Source organism: Periplaneta americana, chromosome 2, assembly GCF_040183065.1.
Source record: "Periplaneta americana isolate PAMFEO1 chromosome 2, P.americana_PAMFEO1_priV1, whole genome shotgun sequence".
NCBI lineage: Eukaryota > Metazoa > Arthropoda > Insecta > Blattodea > Blattidae > Periplaneta > Periplaneta americana.
The window spans coordinates 187,700,381-187,723,494 of record NC_091118.1 but is presented as its reverse complement, the minus strand read 5'-3'; the positions used below and the strand labels follow the sequence as shown (position 1 = coordinate 187,723,494).

Sequence of the window (23,114 nt, the reverse complement as noted above, 5' to 3'; positions counted from 1 at the left end):
GGCAGCGAGCCAGAAGTAATTAAAACAAGATGGACCAGATTGAGCGGACGCCTGACAAAGCTGATTGCTACACCGGAAGGTAATGACGGGGATGTGTGCCTGCCTCCCCAATTTCCTTCATTCTCCACTTAATGCCTTTGTTCTGATCGAAGTCACAGAGAAAGTGGCAACAGCACAGCGAGACGGACGACTATTTAATTTGCATCAGCGCTGGTTTTCCGAACCGCTGATTGCCAGGAATGATCGTGCAGGAAGCCTTGGCCCGTGCTTGACTCCTGCAGGCTTTCAATCGCATTCCCAAGGAACTTCGAGTCCTACCATCTTACGTTTCGGGGAACAAGAGGGACAAATTGTAACATTTTGACATGAAAGATTTACTCTAACGTCACTCGCGGTATCAAGGAAATAGAAGTGTATGATGAACTTTGTGCCTTGCGGGTTCCCACTCGGTCCGTCTCGCTCTATCTCTATTAATGTACCTCAAGATTTTCCACCTCAGCTTCATAGGGTGCTATTCATAGACATTTCGCTAGCCCGGGCTACGAGCGTGCTAAACTAGCCCCGGCTATCGACTGATTACTTGTACGGGATTCATATCATATCGTCCACACCTGTGGAGTAACGGTCAGCGCGTCTGGCCGCGAAACCAGGTGGCCCGGGTTCGAATCCCGGTCGGGGCAAGTTACCTGGTTGAGATTTTTCCGGGGTTTTCCCTCAACCCAATATGAGCAAATGCTGGGTAACTTTCGGTGTTGGACCCCGGACTCATTTCACCGGCATTATCACCTTCATTTCATTCAGACGCTAAATAACCTAGATGTTGATACAGCGTCGTAAAATAATCCAATAAAATAAAAAATAAATCATATCATATCGCTAACACTGGTTTATGAATACGAAAATCGTTAGTTCGCTGATCATCCACCGGAAGCCCGCGCTAAGAATATCTATGAATACGGCCCATACTGCCTAAGATTTTTCCGTGGTTTTCCAGGGCGCTAAGCCAAATGTCAGGATGAGCCCTAAAAGAAATGGGCTACGGACCTACATCCTTCTCCCCAAAACTTTGTGGCATTTTTTCCAAAAAGAACTCTTCGAAATAAAAATTCCAGCTTCGCTTCCGCATATTATCCTTGGTACACGGGCGAGTTATTCGATTCCACTCGAACTGCGAAAGTACACAGTACATTTCAGTGGGCAGGCTTATCTTCCTGCGTTTCTTTTCCCGATGCTATTGTCATGCTTCTCCCCCTCCATCCTTTTTTTATGTAGTAGCTATTAGGTTACGTCCATTTTCGGCTTTCCCCCTCAAAATTATCCAGAGTTCCTTCAGTGGAGCGGAGAAACTCTGAGTGAGACAAGTGGCCAACAGGCTTGGAGCTCACATATTCAGTTTTTCTCAGCCCCGAATTTCCTTGCAAGGACGCGTTTTCGCGTACATTTTAATGTTTTTCTCCCATTTCCCCTTTAATTAATTGGTTAATTCAATCATTCATTTCACCTTAGCCAAAACTGCTACTTTACAGGACTAACGGCTTCAAAGCTGGCTACCTGGCTCTAATGAGTGCACTAATAGTATAATAATTCCCTTGTGGTTCGTTAAGTTTCCAGACGATATCAGATCCAAACAGCTGACATTCTAATGGTGTGGCACTTCCTCTAGCAAGACGGATAATTTTTTTTGCTAAAAATCGACAATAGTGAGAGCAGTTAATCTAAGGGGTAGAATGTGTGACCCTATTAATGTGTCATCAACACAGGAATTTTAAAGTACGTTTTTCGTAAAAACTACTAATTTTAGGAATCATGTTTATTGGCCTTATTTTACTTGTTGTGATGCGTACAACCACCTCTCAAAACATTATTTTTTTTTTTTTTTAACTTCTTGTATAGTGATCTTAAGAACTCGGGACCTAGTCATATTAAGCACATCCCAAATTAAACTAATTTCCTCTATACGTAAACGCTTACTTACTTACTTACTTCCTGGCTTTTAAGGAACCCGGAGGTTCATTGCCGCCCTGACATAAGCCCGCCATTGGTCCCTATCCTGAGCAAGATTAATCCACTCTCTATCATCATATCCCACCTCCCTCAAATCCATTTTAATATTATCTTCCCATCTAGCCTACGTCTCGGCCTCCCCAAAGGTCTTTTTCCCTCCGGCCTCCCAACTAACACTCTATATGCATTTCTGAATTCGCCCATACGTGCTACATGCCCTGCCCATCTCAAAAGTCTGGATTTAATGTTCCTAATTATGTCAGGTGAAGAATACAATGCGTGCAGTTCTGTGTTGTGTAACTTTCTCCATTCTCCTGTAACATCATCACTCTTAGCCCCAAATATTTTCCTAAGCACCTTATTCTCAAAGTGAGAGTCCAAGTTTCACAACCATAAAGGACAACCGGTAATATAATTGTTTTATAAATTCTAACTTTCAGATTTTTTGACAACAGACTCGATGATAAATGCTTCTCAACCGAATAATAACAGGCATTTCCCACATTTATTCTGTGTTTAATTTTCTCCGGAGTATCATTTATATTTGTTACTGTTTCTCCCAAGATTTGAATTTTTCCACCTCTTCAAAGGATAAATTTCCAATTTTTACATTTCCATTTCGTACAATATTCTCGTCACGAGACATAATCATATACTTTGTCTTTTCGGGAGTTACTTCCAAACCTATTTCTTTACTTGCTTCAAGTAAAATTCCCGTATTTCCCTAATCGTTTGTGGATTTTCTCCTAACACATTCACGTCGTCCGCATAGACAAGCAGCTGATGTTGACACATCCTCTGGCCTTTTTCTTTTTACTTAATTTTGTCTGTCTTCTCTAAACTTCTCAACTTGTTAGATGGAAAACAAGACATTTAAATAATAAAGTAACCCTGCCATGAATCGTTATGATCAGGATGGTAATCTGGGTGTCGAGGTAGTGAAGTGATAACACATATTCACTGAAAAACACAACTATTTATTACAGCATGCAACATAAATTCGTAACATATAACCGTTCTATACAGTTTATTCACCCCTCAAACGTCACCCAACAATGGGCGCCTTCGTCGTGGATTCCATACTGTTTAAATCCGTTCTACTGCAAAAACTTGATTAAACATAAATCGAAACCAACTCACTGAACTGATGAATTCTAGAGGCAGGCTTTTAGGTATTTCACAACTCGAGTAACGATCCACCAAAAATACAAATACCGAGCAGAATTTCACCAGAGTTGACTGAACACAAATCCGTCTGGAAAATGGTAGCAGCTCAAACTAATAAGTACATCCCAAAACTCGCCGCTAAACTCCACCCGAATATCTTCTACAATTCACTTGTAGGTTCCCGCACACCGATTAGTATTCTGCCCCAGGCAGAACTATCGAACCCGGTCCCTGCCCGCGCAACAGCTCGCACTCTGCCACGCGTCCGACCTCCTCGAGCCCAACGTCTAGACTCTACTCTACTTTTCGAGATGAAACTCGCTTCACAGACCAAATCTAAATCACACCACTGTCTTGACCAATCAGCAAGCATTATTACAAAATAATTAATTCTCCCCGGATCAAAAAATTAATGCTCCCTCGGTATCAACTTATCATAGGTAATAGGAACAGAAACAGAGCATAAAAAAAGGAAAATAGAGAGAAAGGCCATCTACGAGAAGTAAGAAGAACTAGATCAGAAAGAAAAAAAAAAACTACCAGCCATCTATGAAAAGTGAGAATAACCAAAACTAACAGAGAAAATATGAGGATAGAAAAAAAACTAAAAGAAATAGAAAAGAAAGATGTGCCGAAATATAAACGGCACAATGTAACCCGTTCAATTCCAAACCATCTCTGTTATCCTGGACGTAAACGAACCAAAAACAAATCGATATTTTTGTATGCCTCATTTATTTTGACCTGCTGTTCACATATTATTATGCTTTTTTCTTTCTTTCTGTATGTTATATATTATGTCCGATTTCTTCTTATTTGTTGTTTAATTTTTATTATTATTATTATTATCTTATTCAATTTTGTGTGTAAAATTGTAGTGTAATTTGTAAATTTGTAGTGTTTTTGTAACACAGTCTTTACTCCTGGTTGAGTGTTAGAGAAGGCCGTATGGCCTTAACTCTGCCAGGTTAAATAAATCATTATTATTATTATTATTATTATTATTATTATTATTATTATTATTATTATTATTATTATTATTATTATTATTATATTGGTTTACCGATCTAGTAACTACCAGGGAATTATGTGTGGTACCTCCGGAGCTGAAAATCAATAGTAGAATATGAACAATTTTATTCCTCCCTCTTACGAAAGTCACAACCAACTTCCTATGTAGGCCTACAATGGATCTCATGGTACAGCGCAAAGAGACTCCGGTGTGGCCCTCGAAGAATAAAAAAAAAAATCTATGAACCTAAAAACCATAATTAAATAAAGCAACTCGTAAATCTTAAGACTCGGTGAACTCGCAAGACATGTTTAAAGCGGAGGAATAACTTATTCAGAGTAGATACAGTTAAATGCACTGTGAATGAAAAGTACTGCAAGCATAACATTTAAATAAGTGCATAAACGAGAAGTTTATGAGCGTAATCGTAGAACTCGTAAGACATACAAGCCAAGATGACTTCGCATTACAGTAATAGCGATGTTGATCAAGCATTTGCATATTTCGATGTTCTCATAACGGTTGGAGGAGCAGAGGCGGCGCGGCGTTCTGGTGGGTGAACACGAAGAGCAAGTGCGTGATCCGGAGAGATAAGTCACCGAGCGAGGCCCGGAACAAGTGGCCGGCCCCGATCTCCAGGTCTATTCTGCAACACGATGAACTTTCGGTAGAGCTACGTAAACATGTAAAGACACCATCTCTGCTGAATAACAGAACAGCTTAGATCAGCCCTCAGCACTTCGTTGCCTACATCAACATGGTAAATCTAACAGGCCCAATCAAATTACTTCCTTTCCCTCAGTATTGAAAAGCCTCTGCAGTAACCACGACGCTTTTGGGAAACATTCTTCTGACTAGGTCCATATGAGTGTCTATGCGGATGACGTGAATATGTTAGGAGAAAATCCACAAACGATTAGGGAAAACGCGGAAATTCTATTTGAAGCAAGTAAAGAGATAGGGTTGGAAGTAAATACCGAAAAGACAAAGTATATGATTATGTCGCGTGATCAGAATATTGTACGAAATGGAACTATAAAAGTTGGAGATTTATCCTTCGAAGAGGTGGAAAAATTCAAATATCTTGGAGCAACAGTAACAAATATAAATGAAACTCGGGAGGAAATTAAACGCAGAATAAATATGGGAAATGCCTGATATTATTTGGTTGAGAAGCTTTTGTGATCTAGTCTGCTGTCAAAAAATCTGAAAGTTAGAATTTATAAAACAGTTATATTACCGGTTGTTCTGTATGGCTGTGAAACTTGGACTCTCACTTTGAGAGAGGAACATAGGTTAAGGGTGTTTGAGAATAAGATGCTTAGGAAAATATTTGGGGCTAAGAGAGATGAAGTTACAGGAGAATGGAGAAAGTTACACAAACGCAGAGCTGCATGCATTGCATCCTTCACCTAACATAATTAGGAACATTAAATCCAGACGTTTGAGATGGGTAGGGCATGTAGCACGTATGGGCGAATCAAGAAATGCATATAGAGTGTTAGTTGGGTGGCCAGAGGGGAAAAGACCTTTGGGGAGGCCGAGACGTAGATGGGAGGATAATATTAAAATGGATTTGAGGGAGGTGGGATATGATGATAGAGACCGGATTAATCTTGCTCAGGATAGGGATCAATGACGGGCTTATGTGAGGGCGGCAATGAACCTCCGTGTTCCTTAAAAGCCAGTAAGTAAGTAAGGTCGATATGAGCCTTTTGCCGTAGAACTGCATCTTTTTCCTCAGTAGGTAGATATAGGGGGGAAGGGTAACTTGAGAATTGACCGTCACGTAAAATTGCAGTTTTCTCCCTTGTTCTCACTGTGTTGCCAATTTTCTATTATTTCCCATATTCTCCTTGCATTCTCCTTGATCTCTTTTATAAATAAGATTATTAGGAGAGACTGTTGTACCATAGTGCATCTTGGATTTTTTTGTTTTTGTTTTTTTTTGTTTTTTTTTTTTTTACTGCTAACTAGCCGACTCAAACTGAAGTAGATTGTAGAGAAAGCCGCTAGGTAGTTCTGGTCATAGTTCCGGTTTGATTTATTACGAAGTGTGAGTTCTGTGGACGAAACAATGTTTTTGGTACCAGGAGTAAATATTTCGTTCATTGTTATATGAAGAAACCGGATGTTTAGGCATTTATTTTGGTTAAAATAGGTAGGCATATAGGCACCATTTAATTTAATAGTCTGCCCCAATATGTTGGGTTTGCCCTGCGACACAGAATAGTTCACAATAAAATTTAAAATGAAAAAGTATATAAACAGGTTTCAGACAAAAGTGAATAAGACATAAGAAAAAAAAATAGAACCAAGTGTAATTTAAATTGAATGTACACCATAAAGATGCTGACGAAATATCGCTACAGAAAATTTTATTATGGTGGTGACGATGGCATCTTGAAGATCTCTCGTCAGCTTGTATTTTTCCCTCCACTTTACAAAGGCTTTCGGGATGGTGCCTCTCGCTCCGAAGAAGAGACCTGTAACTGTGATTTTTTCTATGTTGTATTTCGCCGATAGGTACTGAATCGTGGGCTCGTAGATTTTCTTTTTCTCTTCGTTCACTTCAAATGGTTGAGTGGCTGAGACTTCAAATCTGATGGTAGGATCAATTATTTCGGCTGTCTGTTTATTCCTATGTATAGCTATGATATCGATCCTACGATTGCTTCCACCATCAGCAATACAATGAACTTCCTCGTGAACGTCTACATTTTTGGATCGAAGTGCATCTGCGATCATAGAACGTATGGTGTTGTGACGTTTTATTCTGAGTACTTCTCCCTGTGGGCAACTCCCAAGCACATGTGGTAAAGTTTCATACTCACTGCAGTGCCAACAGTGGGTTGTGCCTGTAGTAAAAATGGGCAGTGAAATAGGCATTTATCAATCATGAAAACAGACAAAAAAAATAGACAAATACTTAAAAAACTATCCCATACGGTACTCACTTTCCTTCGTTAAATGTCACAACAAGATGCTTTTTTAAGTTGTCAACTGCCATAGTGAGCCACCTGTCAGAGAGAACGTTTTTCATGGTGGAAAAAGACTTTTCTACTTCTACTGAAGTGATTGGAGCAAACTTAAAACAACTTATTTCAGAAGGACTGTCTCTACTTTCTTTCAGAGATCGGTAAAAGCCGACGGTATATTGTCTCAAAAAGAGGGGTGTGAGAAGTGATTAGAAACTTCAAAGTACGCGTGACTTGTGCGTGCAAGCGACAACAGTAACGGGACCTGGAGGCTTGCTTTTAATACTTCCCTCATTCCCTTTCTTTCCCTAGTAAATCCCGGAGTGACCTTAGCATTGAGGGTTATACTGTTCAAACATCTTTGTTAAGTGACATAAAAGATGGAATCGGTAGGGGGGAAAAGTTTACGACTTCTTGGAAACATATGTATTAATGGAGAATAAGATTCTCCGCAAATATTTGTGTGATGTGAATATATATTTTTAATTTGTACAACCGTTCTTTTTTGTTTTTGATATAATTTATGTGCAGTTTAATTTAAATCCATTAAAAATATAGAAAATGTATAATAACGACGTAAAAAGGCATTTAACCTTAAAATGGGCAATAGGAGTTAAAAAAGGCAAAATAAAAATTGGGCTTATCGTCCCCAAATGTGTGGAAACATGTTTTTCTCTAATAGGTCTTTCATGCATACACTCAGTTTAAAAAAATCATTTTGCCTAACATCCGGGCTCTAGTTATATGTTTTCTAACGTAAAACAGAATTGTATTTGTAACTATCAATCAAATACGGTGTGTTTCACATCATTTGGTGAGTAAATACTCGTACATATTTTCCATTATTTACTCCGTGTTCTCATCTCTAGTTTATGCAGCCATATTTTTTTTTTAATGTGCACCCTCTAGTAACTTGGATCACAAAGCATCTTGTACCAAGAAACATGTTCCAAGGTACATGATGCCATCGGGTTTTGTTTTTCTTTTATTTAAGATCCTGTCACGAAGTAAGTCTCGAATTAAGGGGATGCTTTGAAGAAAGCTGTTGAAGCAATTATGGCTCCTCCAGGAATTAAAATCTCAGAGAAGCCTGCAAATGATGGCAAATACATTTTGTTAAAGATTGTGAGTTTTGACAGCTATATTTCCACCTATATTTCCTGTGTTCCAATGTTCCATGGTACGAGAGGGTATGATCCAAGATACGCGAACCTCTTGCGATTTTAACTTATTTCTTATGATTTCAAAACATACTCTTTTCTTAAAAGCTTTTTAACTTTAGTGGTTTAAATTATCTCAAAATTTTGCCATGGAACACTTTACATATTCCTTCATTTTATTTTTTCATCCTTAATAGATCTGTAAAAGAGGAAAATACCTTTAAGGAGTTGTAAAGATATTTTCAATAATTATTCCAAGCATTTTTTAATTTAAAAATATTTCACAAAATTAAAAAAAAAAGCGAAAAATGATTCAATGTACAACAGTATTCCCCACTATATGAACTTTTCATCCTTAATAGATCTGTAAAAGAGGAAAATACCTTTAAGGAGTTGTAAAGATATTTTCAATAATTATTCCAAGCATTTTTTAATTTAAAAATATTTCACAAAATTAAAAAAAAAAAAAAGCGAAAAATGATTCAATGTACAACAGTATTCCCCACTATATGAACTGTCAGATGTGTAAATTCTACGTCCATAACTGTAGTTCAAATAGTATTCAATGTTACGATTGCAAATGAACGTATACCGTGCGTAGTGCGACAAGACGTATCGGAAAACGTATATAATAATACTTACTTACAAATGGCTTTTAAGGAACCCGAAGGTTCATTGCCGCCCTCACATAAGCCCGCCAGCGGTCCCTATCCTGAGCAAGATTAATCCAGTCTCTATCATCATACCCCACCTCCCTCAAATCCATTTTAATATTATCCTCCCATCTACGTCTCGGCCTCCCCAAAGGTCTTTTTCCCTCCGGTCTCCCAACTAACACTCTATATGCATTTCTGGATTCGCCCATACGTGCTACATGCCCTGCCCATCTCAAACGTCTGGATTTAATGTTCCTAATTATGTCAGGTGAAGAATACAGTGCGTGCAGTTCTGTGTTGTGTAACTTTCTCCATTCTCCTGTAACTTCATCCCGCTTAGCCCCAAATATTTTCCTAAGCACCTTATTCTCAAACACCCTTAACCTATGTTCCTCTCTCAGAGTGAGAGTCCAAGTTTCACAACCACTCGGGAGGAAATTAAACGCAGAATAAATATGGGAAATGCCTGTTATTATTCGGTTGAGAAGCTCTTAACATCCAGTCTGCTGTCAAAAAATCTGAAAGTTAGAATTTATAAAACAGTTATATTACCGGTTCTTCTGTATGGTTGTATTAATAATAATAATAATAATAATAATAATAATAATAATAATAATAATAATAATAATAATAATAATAATGATTTATTTTAGCTGGCAGAGTTAGGGCCGTAAGGCCTTCTCTTCCACTCAACCAACAAAAATTACACATACGTATGTATGAACTTACAAAGAATTCAATCCAACAATTTGATTTAGATAAGAGTTACATGTAGGGAGTTATTTACGAATTAAACAACAAAATACTATGAACTATTAATTAAACACTGAAATACAGCGGATGGTGGTGAAATATCATCAAGGTGGACTTTTAAAGCTTATTCAAGTAGAATTGTAACTTATCATGCACATAAAGCGTTGAACATTCAGGTACTAGACAGGCATGTTTCACGAAATAGTTGTAGGCTAAGAGTAAAGCAGATTATCAGTTAAATGAGAAACCCGGAAAGATAATACAACAAGAATTAAATGTAACAGAAAATATTTCCTTGAATTCTGACGCTTTTGTAATACGGTCACTGTCGCTTATGCAATATTTCGTCCCACAAACTGGCGCTTATGATAGACAGCCTGATATTAGCATTGTACAGAAAAAAATAATGGACAAAGCACAAGCAGAGATTCGAACCTTCGCCAGAGCATAGTCTCCGATTTCGAAATCATATTACGATAAAAGTTCAATTTTTCATATTCCTCCTTCGCTGTCCAAATCAAATTTTGAAATACTATACACGATGTTTAATATTTTAAGAGGTGGTAGAAGTCATCAAAGCAAGTAAAAAGTGTAATAAACATGTATCCTGAAATTAATAACTTCCGAAATATTAGAACTTGCTTGTTCTTAAAGATACTCGATGTGACTTCCATTCATCATAAAGGCTATTCCACAATAAAACGGGAACGGAAACGACGAGAACGAGAATGGAAATATTGTTAAAATAAATTTATTTAAATGTGAGCATTCGCAATTAACGAGAAGCTTACTGGAGCCCGGGAACGGGAACGTGAAAGTTAATTGTGAATGCTCACATTTAAATACATTAATTTTAACAATATTTCCGATCTCGTTGTCATTTTCGTTATCGGTTAATTGTGGACCACCCTTAACACATCCTTCCCTTCGACGTTTTAGAGAACCATTCAAACACCCCTCGTTAGTTTCGGATGTGATGACAGGCGTTCAAGATACGCTCCTGTAGCGTTCGAACGTCTTCAATGGGTGTTGCATACAGTAACGACTTTAAGGGTTCCCATTACCAAAAGTCCAGTCCTGCGCCGTGGCATCGTGGTCTAAGGCATCATGCCTAGGACTCGCGTTACGGAATGCGCGCTAGTTCGAGTCCTCATGGGAGAAAAAAATATTCTCATGAAATTTCGGCCAGTGTATGGGACCGGTGCCCACCCAGCTACGATAGGTAGCGCAATCCGGTTACGAAAGCCAGCTATAACGGCTGGGGAATTATCGTGCTAACCATACGATATTTCCATTCTGGTTGGATGATCGTCCACCTCTGCTTCGGTATGTGGACATGAGGCCATTAGCCGGCTGGTCGGTCATGGTCCTTTATGGGCTGTCGTGGCTCGGATTATTATCAAAAGTCCAAGGGTTAAGACCTGGAGAACGAGTAAGATCTCTCCGACTAATCCAATCCATGTTAGATGTCGTCCGAAAGCTAGTTCACAATAGATCGAAAACGGAACCGATAACGAGCACGGAAATAATGTTAAAATAAATGTATTTAAATGCATTTATTTTAAGGGGACACTCAACTTAAAAATTGGAGAAAAAGTGCCATAGAAATGAAAAATTAAATTTCTACACTAATTTACGTGACAGAACTAAATCAATATGCAGAATTCTTCCCCTATTCATTGAGAAGTCACAGTCAAATGCACAAAGCCAAAAAATAAAAAAATGATAATTAAAAGTGATATTTCAATTAATGATTGATTAAAAATTGAAATATTTTTTTATTTTGAAACGTATTGGATCTAATGAGCTGAGATTTTGCATATTACTTTCCATGTGTGTATTAAACTTTTTCTCCAAATTTGAAAAAGATTGGTCAAATAGGAAAAAAGTTCCAAAATATAGTTGAGTGTCCCCTTAACAATATATCCGTTCTCGGTTTATTGTGAACCAGTCTCGACTCTGTTATGAAATGGGCTGATGTTCCGTCATGCATAAACCACAATTGTAGTCTTTGACGGTACGGCTCTTCCTCCAGCAAGACGGACAATTTGTTTGCTAAGTAACGCCACTGAGTGAGCTAGTTAATATAAGGTATAGGATGTGTGGCCCTATTAACCTGTCATCGACACACGTAAAGCACGTTTTTCGTAAAAATTATTAATTTTAAGACACATGTTTATTGAACTTTTTCTTTACTTGTTGTGATGCGTACTACAACCCCTCAAAATATTAGTTTTTTTTTTTTTAACAACTTGTATAGTAACCTTGAACAATCGAGAACTAGTCATTCGCAAAACATTACATTATTAAATTCGTCAGAAAAATTAATTAAAACAAAGAAATCTTAGCAAATTTGTAATCTCGAATATCGTACATTATCTAATGTCGTGAGAGCGCTCGTCTCTCTTCTCGTAAGCTGATAATGATAACACAGCGACACGCTCTAAGTGATAATAGACAGTAGACCTACTATCAATCACTTACCCGTGTTTCGGATTTCGGCTGCAAACATCAGCTGCACCTGTTAGCTGTCGCACGCTTTCCGTTCTCCTCCAATTCGATTAGAGATTCTCCGAGAGTCTATTTCTGTTAACGTCAGCTAAAATGTCCGCCTGACAGAGACTAGAGTTGTAAGTACATACGACCAAACCATTTACTAGTATTAATGTGCATGAAATAATAATAATAATAATAATATATTTATTTATTTATCTTAACGTGCAAAACAACAGCGCAAGGCCAATTAGAGTTTAGCACAAGATACAAAACAAAACAGAAGAAATGATGATGAGAATGAATGATAGAAATGGCAGTGAGATGGAATACAATCAATATAATAGTCATCAATAATCTTTTGCCAAATGCAACAAAATAAATAGCAATATCTGACAATAATAACAAGTAAGGATATATCATCATAAACTCAAAAGGTGTATACTACACATTAAATGGATCCAAGCTTAATCCATGCAAATTAGCATATTTTATACATTTGCAGACCGGAGAGAGAGAGATTTTGAATTTCTATTATAAAAAATGTTATGAAATCTTAAACCCTTAGCAGGAATACGAAGACTGATATTGCTTATAAATGATTCACAATCAATATCACCCTTAATGACTTTACAAAAAAATAAATAATCAAGATCTTGACGTCTGGCAAATAAACTGCAACAGTTAAAATATTTGGAATTAATCTCATATTTATAATCGGAATTTGATAAAAATCTATAAGAACACAAGGAAATAAATTTTCTTTGAATATTCTCCAATTTAGCCGAGTCAGTGGAAGTAATGGAGTTCTATACAACAGATGCATATTCAAGCTTGGATCTAACCAATGTATAGTATAAAAATTAATACACACATCGGAGTAGAAAAAGAATACGTTATAGATCTATTTAGACCAAGCATTCTTAATGAATGGGTATAAATATATTGCACATGATCATGGAAATATAATTTAGAATCAAGTATGACACCAAGATCTCTAATACTATTTTTCTTAGTAATTATGACATTACTAAGAGAATAATTAAATTTTAGGGAAGTAGTTTTCCGTGAGAAGAAAATGACAAAAGTTTTGGATAGATTAATTTTCATTCCATTTTCAACAGACCATCGCGAAATTGAATTAATGTAATTTTGTAGAATTTGACATCATCCGCAAATAAAAGGCAGCTAGAACTTATTCTTTTACTTATATCATTTATAAATAATAACAATAAGAGAGGTCCCAATAATAATAATATGGAATCTGTGACGTGGGCTTCCAAATTATCTCATTCGCCGGGCTCTATCGACCACTTCTCTGACACAGTTGTTGCACACGTAGTCTATAAATATAAATTCAGGCGTTACAATTCTTCTATTACGAAAGTGAGTTTTATAGCTGCAGTAAATGTATGAAAAGTGTGTTTACGTTAGATATCACAACTGCACTTTATTGCTGTTAATTCATAAAACACTGTGTAAGCGTAAAGCCTACACATTACCATAAAATAGTTGCAATTTCTGCACCACTATGTTTAGCACTCTGCAATACGCTTTGAAAGCCAATCCGTTAGTTCATCTGTCCATTCTACTGTACATCAGTGGTTACCAAACGACGATCCGAAAAAAACCCAAATAGTTAAGGCTGGTTCACAATAAACCGGGAACGGAAACGGCAACGAAAACAAGAACGGAAATAATATTAAAATAAATGTATTTAAATGTGAACGTTCTCAATAGTTAATTGTGAATCCTTACATTTAAATACATTTATTTTAACAATATATCCGTTCTCGTTGCCGTTTCCGTTCCAGGTTTATTGTGAACCAGCCTTTATAGTTCACACCAGCGGTTCTTAACGTGAGGTCCACGGACCTCTTCGAAAAGAGTCCGCGAAAACAAGGTATGTTTTCATATGGTAATTTCAATTTAACTTAACTTTATCATGATCTCTCATTTCTCTCAGCTCTATGGAATATTTTTTGTTTGCTTGTGTAAGAGTAAGACTTTAGAATACACAGTCTAACACTTTCCGCTCGAATGAGTCCATTTGGAATCACTAAATATTATATATCTCGCGCAAGAAACGATTACCGAAAGTCAATGGTGGCGTTGCTGTCTGTTTTGACGTGTGTGTGTAGGCACGTCGAGAGGGGAGAGGTTCGAGGCGATGGAAGTACTGTCTCTTCCAAGTCGTAATGTAACTATCACAACGCAAGACTGATTCTATCGATGTCATTTCTCTTCCGACTGTACTCTTGAATATCATTCAAGTTATCTCGTGACCTTTCCTCTCGACCGCTCTTCCTTATCGCAGTGTTTGATTCGCATTCCTTCCGTCAGTAATCCGTGATTGCGAGACCTATACCCTTTCTGCTATATTATAGCACCTACATGGCTTGGTTCAAATCCTTATCGACATCCTAATGATGCCAATTATTGAAATCGTTTCAGAAAACCTAATCAGAATTTTTTTTTTTCAGAAAACATCCAATATTTCCCCTTTCTTAGGTCAAAATACGAGATAGTTGCAAACAAAACCTTTTTTTTTCACACCCCCCCAAAAACAAATTCATGTCAGAAAGGGTTAACAGTAATGAGATCGCCACAAGAACTTCTCTTGGTTTACAAGTTTTGCCAATATATCTCATAATTTTAGTTCTATAAATTGTCTAAGTTCAATTTTCAGGGCCCAACTTTAACAGTGTACATCATTCAGGATAATATTTAAGCAACGATAATGAAATTAAACTTGTGGTCTCTCAGAGCTGTTAATCGAGAATTCGATTAACTTCTCACTCTAAGTGACTTTTTAGCAACAAGTAATGATCAACTTTCGCCCAATATCGCTGAAAATATTGGGCGGGGCAAGTAGCACGTATGGGCGAATCCAGAAATGCATATAGTATTAGTTGGGAGGCCGGAGGGAAAAATACCTTTGAGGAGGCCGAGACGTAGATGGGAGGATAATATTAAAATGGATTTGAGGGAAGTAGGATATAATGTTAGGGATTGGATTTATCTTGGCTTATGTGGGGGCGGCAATGAACCGCCGGGTTTCTTAAAAGTCATTTGTAAGTAAAAGTCAAATAGCTTCGTAAATATGTTTCATAAGTGAAAGTTAGTGACTATAGTATCAATAAAACCAACTAACAGAAATACATTAAATATTTTTCATGTAAGAAACGCACAGGGTGATTCACGAGGAAAGGTAAAAAATTTAGGATGTGAATTCTGAAGTCATTCTGAGTCAAAAAGTTCATATGAATATAGGTCCGTTTTTCGAACGGTTACGGAGATATGGCTCTTTGATTTCACAAAAACTTCTGAGATTCCATTGTACTAACTCGCATTTAGAGACAGATAACGGACAAATTTAAAGTTTATATTCACGTATGCAAACATACCAAATATTCTAGACGTCGGGATCGATGTTTTCGCACATTTTCTTCTGCTTCAATGCACTGTTGCGCTCGAGCGTGAATCGAGCTCATCGCTCGGGAGAGTTGCACGTAACTGTTCTTTATGCCGCATCCAAAATATGGTCGATTAGCGCCTCTCTCGTTTCCCCCTTCCTTCGCTATACCAAGTCATTCAACTAACCCCATAGACAGTAAATATTCTTCGATATGGTACCTTCTGTTTGGAAAGCGTCGTTCATATTCAGCGACAGCACGCAAGGAACTTCCATCGCACAAATCATACACATACACAATATCGGCGTATTTTGTAGTCGAAAATTTATAAGACATCTTGAAAAACACAACTTAACACTTCCGATATCTGTACCTGTATAACTACTGTACTGTAGGTAGCTGACTGAACTGCTGTGAACTGATGATAGTGTATTTGTGTTATCTGCGAGTTCTGTGTCATTACATCAGACAAGGGCATGCGATTGTACATTTGTAATGCCCCACCATCCGGTTTCTTTCTCTTATCCACATCGCTCACAATGCAGATTCCAATGTTACGTCATTCATTGCGATCCGTGACCTTGCCTCACATCTCACGTCAGCAACATATGGTAACGTCTGATTCACATTGGTGAGAGGCGTTTTACCAAAAAAATGCATCTAGCTCCGCCATCGTTCGAAAACGGGCCTATGTTCATATGAACTTTTTCACTCTGTATAAAATCAATATTATTTTGATTCGTAAACTTCATAGGATTGTCCAGTACCCTATAATTAAGAAAATAATATTTTCACTCCTTCACCGTCTCAGCCGGCTGACTTCTTTTAAACAGATTGGGATCAAAGTTTCTTTACCATACATGAGATTATATCACATGTGCAAAAAAAAAAAACCAAAGACACTTACGACGAAAAATAAAATGCATACATGTTCTCCATTAGCTACCGCAAATGTGATTGGCATGCTACTCGTAATTCGTGTGAAGAAAGTCGCAGGATTGCTGTACTGCGTTTTCGCTAGCTGCGAAACACCACACACACGTGGTACATGGAATGCCTCTCAGGCTAGGACTCACGGTCCCTTACCGCTGAGCAAACTGCTCTGGGGCCCCAGCAGCGCTTGACAAGGAATGCAGATGACGGTCGTGCTTTTTATTTCTTTTGCAGAACCTTGTATTGGGAGAATAAAAAAACACATTCGCGACGCTGGCTTGCGACCCTTCTGGAGAAAATTGAACTCTAAGCGGCAGACCGATCCGTCCAATTTGTGTGCGACTTTAATACAAGAACGAGGAAGTTCTGCTTGTTCAGTTTTTACACGCGCTCAGCACTATCGTCTTAATTCACGTTTTGTATGCAACGAAGGGATTTAAGATTTAATTATCACCATCCGGTTCATGCTGGAGCTACTGTTGTGTTGGCGCAGTCATCACACTCTGCTCTGGATGTACGAAAATGCTCTGCAGTAAACCTGAGGCCCAGTTTTCATTAGTAGAGTTAGCAGTAGAGTATACTAGAATACTTTTTAGCCAAACTACCGAATTTGGTAGAGTACCTGTTCATATGCAAATGGAAAATAATATGGTAGAGTAGAGTCATACAGCGCAAAATTGAAATCACAAGAATGATCATCAGCGGTTGTCATTTTGTTGTGAGGAAATTTTTGAAAATTATTGCTGAAATATTGCTTAGGGAAGTGACTTCAGCTCTCGAGGAAGTAGAGAATAGAACATAGAAAATATGGATTAGAGATTGGATTGCAAGAAGGCTTGGCCTGATTACCTGGTTGGGTTATTTCCGAGGTTTTCCCTAACCGTAAGGCAAAAGTCAGATAATCTTTGACGAATCCTCGGTATCATCTCGCCAAATATCATCTCACCATCACCAATCTCATCGACGCTAAATAACCTCGCAGTTGATACAGCGTCGTTAAATAACTAAGTAAAAAAATCGTGGACCATAGTTGTGTTCCAGGACCACAGTTATGGGAAATGACGGTATTTATTTAATGTAAATTTGTGGTATCGTAGAAAAAACATTGTATGACACACATTCGTAAAGTTATCTTTTTGGCACGAGTGTAAAGGCGAAGCAGAGTTCCACAAACTTTACACTCGTGCCGAAAAGAGAATCTTCAAGAACTTGTCTCATAAATAACTATAAATTACTATTTAATAGTATCACATTTATCTAACTGCTGTCAGAAGAAGAATGTTGGAATATGACCTCAAGGAAGAACAATACTTCCGGAAGCTTATTATGCAGTCCTGGATAAGTCCCCTGTCGCAGTAATAAAAGGTCTGTCCTGTCTTCTACCAGCGACTTGTTTAGTCCGGATCAGCTTACTTCATACCCTAAGGGTGAAACCTAACAATTTTCCCCCCATTACTACACATGCTAGTGGATTATGGAGATTTTCTAGCTTGAAAGTTGAATTTTCTTTTGCCAACTTCGTTTCGAATTTCGATACTGACAAATATTACAAATGGTAGTGATTTTGTAACTGGTATGTTGGCAGCTGAGACAAACGTTGTCGGTACTGGAGCTCCATGAAATTAAAATTGTACTAGATTTCTGAGCAGTTGTTGGAAGCTAGTGAAATTTGAACATACTAATAATTAATTAATATCAGTATTAATATTAATACACAATAGTTATTTTATGTGTTGCGTTGTGGTTATAATTCAAGACTGTTAGTCAGGTAAATTTTCGGAGTTTGTACTAATAATTTCATGTGGTCAAACAATATATATTTTTAGGTTAGGTCTCGTGAATCAATTGTTTAGTCAAACCAATGAATTTCATATTGCCAGACAAAATACCTAACATGTCGATCCCTTCCTCATACAGTTTCCCACGAAAATATGTTATAAATTATTGAATTATTCAGAATAACCTTCCAACATAAAGGTAAAGTACGGTAAGTAAATAAGTCATATCGATAATATTCGTTGGTAATGGAGTTCCATGAAATTAAAATTGTAGTAGATTTCTAAGCCGGTTACTGGAAGCTAGAGAAATTTGAACATACTAATAATTAATTAATATCAGTATTAATATAAATATATAATCGTTATTTTATGTGTTGCGTTGTGGTTTTAATTCAAGACTTTAGTCAGATAAGTTTTCGAAGTTAGCACTAATAATTTTAAACAAAATACATTTTTAGGTTAGGTCTCGTGAGTCAATTGTTTAGTCAAACCAATGAATTTCGTATCGCTAGACAAAATACTTGACATGAACCCTTTCTCGTATAGTTTGCCTATGCAAATTTGTTACAAATTATTGAATTACTTAGAATAATCTTCCAACATAAAGCACGCTAAGTAAATAAGTCATTTAGTACATAGGATCGTTTGATTCTGGTAACATTTGACAACACTGACAAGATGGTAATATTTGCTGTTTAGGAACTGTTCTTATGTGACCTTCACTATATCAGACGAAGAGACAAGGTAATCCATCACAAATCCATCGATTTTCTATTCCACCCTTGCAGTAACCACCGCGCCGACCCTCCTCGTCACAGCAGTGATGGTTACAGAGGGAGGGGTGCAAAGATATGAAACTGAGGGGTGGGTACGTCATGGAGTCGTGGTGATGCTGTGATCAACGTCTGAGATAAATGTCCCCCGGGACGGTTGATGGGGAAAGATTGCAATGGAGTGAGAGTTACAGGCGATGAAAAAAAAATCAGAATAGCAGCAGAGAAGGCAGTTTTCAAAATCACTTTGCACATGATTTGATGGGGTGAAAGAAAGGGTTTGGCAATACTGCTGATCATCGCGAAGTCGTTTCCAATGTGGTCCTTATCACCACATAAACCATGAAGTGTAGTGATGGGAAAATCGAAGAAACACAGAGGTGGCTTCACTCATCTTCCTAGGATAGCGCTTTCTTGATAGCCGCATTATTTTAATAAAGCTATTTAGGATCCTATTTGTTCCGCGACGTTATTATGAAGGGACAGAAATCCATACGCACTGGACTGGAAACTCTCACTGATAGCATTAGGTCTTACGCTTATGGCAGCGTCTGTAGCTCAAAGTTGACGCTGGGTTTCCATCCAGGCGTCCCGGCCAGGTCCCCATGCAATTTGTGGCGGTCAAAGCAGACGTTGCATAAGGCCTTCTCTTCCACTCAACCAGGTTTGAATCACGTACATGAAATAGACTACATAAACGGAATACAAAACAACTTAGACATAGATATCAGTGGCGGTTCCTCGGAGGAGGGAAGGGAGGAACGTCCTCCTCACATTTTTCTTCTTTTGAAAGTACATACTTACTTACTTACTGATTTTAAGGAACCCGGAGGTTCATTGCCGCCCTCACATAAGCTCGCCATTGGTCCCTATCCTGAGCAAGATTAATCCATTCTCTATCATCATATCCCACCTCCCTCAAATCCATTTTAATATTATCTTCCCATCTACGTCTCGGCCTCCCTAAAGGTCTTTCTCCCTTCGGCCTCCCAACTAACACTCTATATGCATTTCTGGATTCGCCCATACGTGCATCATGCCCTGCCCATCTCAAACGTCTGCATTTAATGTTCCTAATTATGTCAGGTGAAGAATACAATGCGTGCAGCTGTGTTGTGTAACTTTCTCCGTTCTCCTGTAACTTCATCCCTCTTAGCCCCAAATATTTTCCTAGGCACCTTATTTTCAAACACCCTTAATCTATGTTCCTCTCTCAAAGTTATGTTCCTCTCTCAAAGTTATGTTCCTCTCTCAAAGTGAGAGTCCAAGTTTCACAACCATACAGAACAACCGGTAATATAACTGTTTTATAAATTCTAACCTGGATGATAAAAGTTTCTCAACCGAATAATAACAGACATTTTCCATATTTATTCTGTGTTTAATTTCCTCCCGAGTATCATTTATATTTGTTACTGTTGCTCTCGGATATTTCAACTTCTCCACCTCTTCAAAAGATAAATTTCCAATTTTTATATTTCCATTTCGTACAATACTCTCGTCACGAGACATAATCATATACTTTTTCTTTTCGGGATTTACTTCCAAGCCTATCTCTTTACTTGCTTCCAGTAAAATTCCCGTGTTTTCCCTAATCGTTTGTGGATTTTCTCCTAACATATTCACGTCATCCGCATAGACAAGCAGCAGATGTAACCCGTTCAATTCCAAACCATTTCTGTTATCCTGGACTTTCCTAATGGTATACTCTAGAGCAAAGTTAAAAAGTAAAGGTAATAGTGCATCTCCTTGCTTTAGCCCACAGTTTGAATGTAAATACCAAGTAAAATATGTGCCTTCAAATTCGAGGAAGATTCGATAATTTTTAAGTTCACAGCTGTAAGAAAACCTCGGTTGATAGAGTTTTAAACGACGCGCGCTCATGTGCTGCTCGAAAACTGTGAGAAGAATGAGAGATTGTTTGTGAGGAGGAAAGTCAATCCTCTCCTCCTCTACTGCAGTTAACACGTATAGACAACAGCGCACTAGCGGCCAGAGAAAGAAGCAGAGTTTTAAAGTAAGTAAATGAACGAATAGGGAGGAGATCCTCCTCTGATTCTGCGAATGGGTGGGAAATAGTGTAGCAGACAGAATCCGACTGATCGTGCAGTAAACTCGCTACCGCTGCCGTCTATCGATGTTACATTCAACCAGACTATAACACATAGGAGCCACAATAAAAACAATTTTAACGCAGAGCTATAAAAAACACCATATAAACTTTTTTTAAAATTATAAATCAAATATTATTCATTGCACTTTATATAGACTACTGGTTTGAAACTTTCGAAGATATTTGAAAGTTAAAGTCGCATTTATATCAAACAAAGTAGACGTAGTATCGCAGCTTTTTCTGGTCTCTGAAATAAAATTCACTTCCATTCATTGTCTACTAGATAGAGCGACAACCAAGTTGTCAGTTTTGTACAAATATACTTGAAATTAAAAGTACTCCAAACTACATTATTTTTAACCTAAAAAAATTAATCCGCCACCGGCAGCTCACTTAGGACTAAATCTTAAATGTTCAAGCTATATTTTAACCATAATGGTAATATGACTTTACAAGAACTGACATTCTTCAAAAGCATGTAATACTGAACTTGTAAAATGTGCATTTGACAACACAGACCACGTGGGTGGGTGGAGTGTTCTCGCTTTCCTGACAGATTATTTCCCATTCCCACTTCCGTAAAACGGTTCCAGTTACGTGTTAGTAGCTGGTCTCTTCCAACACGTGTGATGCTGTAGTGTGCGCGAAAAATTCTGCGAAGTTGTGAATTTCCTTGTAATTTTTAATTTGTGTAATTATCCAACAATGAATGGAAGTGAAAACATATTATATTTTAGACAATTTAGGAAACTCAGCTTACAAGAACAGATTATTGCTATACAAAAGGGCAGGCCAACCCTAACACTACCTGGTCTTACATGTAGGCCTATGCATATAGGCTAATTTGTAGCAAAAAATTTGAAATTATGGTTTATTTAACGACGCTAGCAACTGCAGAGGTTATATCAGTGTCGCCGGTGTGCCGGAATTTTGTCCCGCAGGAGTTCTTTTACATGGGAGTAAATCTACTGACATGAGCCTGTCGCATTTAAACACACTTAAATACCATCGACCTCGGCCGGGATCGAACCCGCAACCTCGAACATAGAAGGTCAGCGCTATAACAACTACGCTACCGAGGGCGACAATTTATAGCATGTTTCATTCAAGAAGGTGTCATTTTGTGCTGTTAATTTATTTCCTCCTCTTAAGAAATATGCAGGAGCCGCCATTGGTAGATACCCACGAGATTATATAAAATAAAGCAGACAATTACATAGACCCATCAATATCAACTATATAAGATAATACGGAGTGATTCGCTAGCGAGAGGTCCTAATCAATAAAATCACTACACACATCTGGCTTTTAGATATAGCTCCCCTGTAAAGCTGACTCGAATAATTTCAAGGGAAAAATTGTTCCAAGGCCGGGTATCGAACCCGGGACCTTTGGGTGAGCGCGCCACCGCTCTACCGACTGAGCTACCCAGGGACTATGCCAGACCCCGGCTCAATATTCAGTTAAATCACTGTTTAATTAAAATTCGACAAGCAATTTATATAATTATAACCTACATTTGTATAAAATATTATTCCCTTCCTGGCAACACGTTTGGACTCCTCGTGTACCTTGAATAATTTTGCATTCATAGCGGCAGCGGCAGTGATAGCTGTGTTGTTTATGCGATAAACATACGGTCGTCTTTCATTTTTCGTAAAAACTGGCTCTTTAAAAGCGTAAGAAAGGGGATTTTGAACTGTCTACACTGATCCTCGATAATGTTCATCATATTCACCAACGTTTCCTATCGATTTATCTAATATTTTTATGTAGGCCTATTGATATCTAATTACTTTTTTCCTTCCTTCTGAAAAAAACTATGTTCTGAACTGTCACATAGGAGATTTCATAAAATCAACGACGATATGATGACCA

General features: G+C 37.8%; 1 protein-coding gene across 4 annotated transcripts in view; it reads right to left on the bottom strand.

The window, feature by feature from the left end:
* Asap (ArfGAP domain of ASAP) overlaps positions 1-23,114 on the bottom strand; it is a 293,797-nt gene that overhangs the window by 169,443 nt on the left and 101,240 nt on the right. The gene's annotated exons all lie outside the window — the stretch shown is intronic.